Source organism: Mus musculus, chromosome 1, assembly GCF_000001635.26.
Source record: "Mus musculus strain C57BL/6J chromosome 1, GRCm38.p6 C57BL/6J".
In the NCBI taxonomy this organism is placed as follows: Eukaryota; Metazoa; Chordata; class Mammalia; order Rodentia; family Muridae; genus Mus; species Mus musculus.
In genome coordinates, this window is record NC_000067.6 from 111,804,375 (window position 1) to 111,808,333 (window position 3,959).

General features: G+C 43.2%; 1 pseudogene; it reads right to left on the reverse strand.

Annotated features, from left to right (window-relative positions):
* Gm8173 (predicted gene 8173) lies at positions 396-3,452 on the reverse strand (annotated as a pseudogene).

Genomic DNA, 3,959 nt, shown 5'->3' on the forward strand with positions numbered 1-3,959 from the left:
TCTCAGTTGAGAATTCTCTGTTTAGCTCTGTTCAATAGGGTTATTTGGTTTACTAGAATATAAATTCTTAAGTTCTTTGTATATATTGGATAATATCAGCAGGAAGATTTGCAAAGATATTTTCCCAATTTGTTGGTTTCTGTTTTGCCTTTTGGATACTGTCATTCACCTTACAGAAGCTTTGTGATTTTGTGAGGTTCCATTTGTCAATTCTTTTTTTTTTTTTAATTTATTTATTTATTTTTTTTTTTTTTCGAGACAGGGTTTCTCTGTATAGCCCTTGCTGTCCTGGAACTCACTTTGTAGACCAGGCTGGCTTCGAACTCAGAAATACATCTGCCTCTGCCTCCCAAGTACTGGGATTTTGCCACCATCTCCCGCCCCCCCCCTTTTTTTTTAAACAGTGATAAAATTTGTTTTATGGAAGTATTTAAAAATAAAATATTAACATCATAGAAAAGACAAAAAGATCCTAAAGGTGATAAAGTTCCTTTTTAAAGGGTACTGGGGAGGGGGGAAGTTGGGCAAAGTCAGTCCAGGCTGAAGGCAGATTGCCTCAGTGTGAGAACTGCCTGCAGTTTGCTGGCTTCTTACTGATGTGTTTAAAGATCTTGGACTTCTCCACTTTCTTTATTTTCTGGTAGCCGAATCCCCACCACCTCCTCTCTTCTTAAGCTTGCTATCATCGTTGCTTATATTCAGATCAACAAAAGGAGGGACTTTAAAACCAAAAGACAGAGCAACCTGAGGCAAATTTGAGCTGTTGACATTGAAGTGAGAATCATATGCTGGTATGTAGGATTTGTATGCTTTCTGGGTCAGATTTGTGGAGAAAGTAGTTCTTTTTGATCAGTTTTTCCAGCTGAGACTGGATATCAGAAACTTTAGACCAGGAGAAGTCAAACTGATTCAATGGAACCTTGGACTGTTTCAAGTAACGAAAGAAACCCGACTCTTCAGGGCACAGGATGAGCAGGGCATGCCCTCTTCCATTCAGGCGCCAGGCTGTTCCACCAACAGGATGAATGTATTCCTTGGGGTCATCGGGAGGGTCATACTGAAGAATCCAGTCCACTTCAGGGATGTCCAGCCTTCTGGCTGCCACATCAGTACACAGCAGTATTCCCGGATCCGCGTTGCAGAACTGGAAGAACGTGGTTGTCTGCTTATTTTGCTTTTGCTTTCCATGGATGGCCAAGACAGGAAGGTCAATGTAGTTCAACAGCTCATAGTGGTATTTCACAGACATACAAGATGAAAAGAAGACCATCACTTTCTTCTTCCGGTTCTTCTAAAGGAATGTGAAAAGCAGAAGGAACCTCTTCTCAGAGGGACAAACAACATAGCCCTGCTCAAGGCCATCCACTGTGGCAACCTCTTTGTCGTCGTCAACACCCACGTACAATGGCTCCTTTTTCAGAGAAATTCTTGCCAAGTCTTCAACTTTTCGAGTTTGTGTGGCAGAAAAGAGCATGGTTTGCCTACGTGCTGTCAAAAGTTTAATAGAATTGGGAACAAAACACCCATGGAAGGAGTTACAGAGACAAAGTTTGGAGCTGAGACGAAAGGATGGACTATCTAGAGACTGCCATATCCAGGGATCCACCCCATAATCAGCTTCCAAACGCTGACACCATTGCATACACTAGCAAGATTTTATCGAAAGGACCCAGATGTAGCTGTCTCTTGTGAGACTAGGCCGGGGCATAGCAAACACAGAAGTGGATGCTCACAGTCAGCTATTGGATGGATCACAGGGCTCCCAATGGAGGAGCTAGAGAAAGTACCCAAGGAGCTAAAGGGATCTGCAACCCTATAGTTGGAACAACATTATGAACTAACCAGTACCCCGGAGCTCTTGACTCTAGCTGCATATGTACCAAAAGATGGCCTAGTCGGCCATCACTGGAAAGAGAGGCCCATTGGACATGCAAACTTTATATGCCCCAGTACAGAGGTACACCAGGGCCATAAAAATGGGAATGGGTGGGTAGGGAAGTGGGGAGGAGGGTATGGGGGACTTTTGGGATAGCATTGGAAATGTAATTGAGGAAAATATGTAATAAAAATATTTTTAAAAAGTTTAATAATTTGTTTGAATTCTTCTTCAAGCCCAACATCCATGATATGGTCAGCCTCATCAATAACCAGACACTGCAAGTTCTTGTACATAAATCCTGGCATGTTCTGCATGTGGTCCAGGACCTGGCCATGCACTACGATGATGTTGATCCCATTGAGGAGCTTCTGCACTTCAGCAGACCTGTTGCTGCCACCCATGATCAGCCCATACATGTGAACGTGATGTGTCATCAGCTCCTTGAGAACACCAAAGGTCTGCATGGCCAGTTCTCTGGTAGGAGAGAGAATCAGGACTCCTGTTCCATTTCTGGGCATGAACTTCAACTTGACAATGAGCTGGATCACAGGGATGAGGAACGGGAGGGTTTTGCCACTGTAGGTTTTCACAGCCGCCAGAAGATCCCTGCCTTCTAGAAGTGGCCTGATACTTTTATGCTGGATCTACCTCATGCGCTTGAAGCCCATTTCTTCTATGGTCTTCAGGGTGTTCTCATTGACGAGATTAGACAAGGAAGCAAATGAAGTGTCCTCAAAAGCACCTGTCAGTCCTAGAGGCAGGCTAGGCACCTCGCTATCATCTGCCTTTTTCACATTATCTTCTGGTTCCTCACAGACCTCAGCACTTTCTTCAGTTTTTGCTTTTTTTGTATCAGGCCCGGCATCATTTGCCATTTTCCTCTTTTTCTTCTTTTTCTTTTTTACTTCTGAATTAGGAGGTGGTGTTGGTGCTGCTTCTCCGTTGGCTAAAGTCGTGAGTTTCTGGGGTGACTTTTTTTTTCCATGTAATATTTGGTTTTTGTTTGTTTGTTTTGTTTTTAATATTTTTATTAGGTATTTTCCTCATTTACATTTCCAATGTTATCCCAAAAGTCCCCTATACCCTCCCCCCCCAACCCCCTACCCACCCACTCCCACTTTTTGGCCCTGGCGTTCCCCTGTTCTGAGGCATATAAAGTTTGCGTGTCCAATGGGCCTCTCTTTCCAGTGATGGCCGACTATGCAGCTAGAGTCAAGAGCTCAGGGGTACTGGTTAGTTCATAATGTTGTTCCACCTATAGGGGTGACTTTTTAACTTTGGCATTTTCCAAGGTCTCCTCAGGCATGTCTCCACTTTGTGCTTCCGCTGAGTCCACAGGCACAGAACCTTTCAGGGCCTTTTTTGCTTTTCCACCTTTTCCTGTTTCTTTAGGCACATGTCCATTTTGAGGTTGGGACAGACTTGTGTCTGATGCTTCTTGCAGCTGAATGTTCTGCTGCCACAGCTTGGTGTTCCACTTCTCGATCTTCTTGCGCAGGAGTTTCATCTGTAACTGCAACATCTTGCCGAGCCGCCCAGCCTTCTGCACCGAGACAGATGCACGTGCCCCATTTGTCAATTCTTGATCTTAAAGCATAAACCATTGGTGTTCTGTTCAGAAAATTTTTCTACTGTGCCCATGTATTCCAGTTCTTCCCTACTTTCTCTTCTATTATTTTCAATGTATATGGACATATGTGGAGGTCCTTGACCCACTTGATCTTGAGCTTTTTACAAGGAGATAAGAATGGATCGATTTGCATTCTTCTACATGCTTACAGTCAGTTGAACTAGCACCATTTGTTGAAAATGCTTTTTCCCCCCTGGATGGTTTTAGCTCCTTTGTCAAAGATGAAGTTACCATACCATGTAGATTCATTTCTGCGTCTCTAATTCTATTCCATTGATCTACCTGCATGTCTCTGTATGGATACCATGAAGTTTTTATCACTATAGCTTTGTAGTCAACTTTGAGGTCAAGGATGGTGATTCCTCCAGAAGTTCTCTTATTGTTGGGAATGGTTTTTGCTATCCTGGATCTTTTTATTATTCAAGTCATTTTGCTGAAGTTGTTTATCAG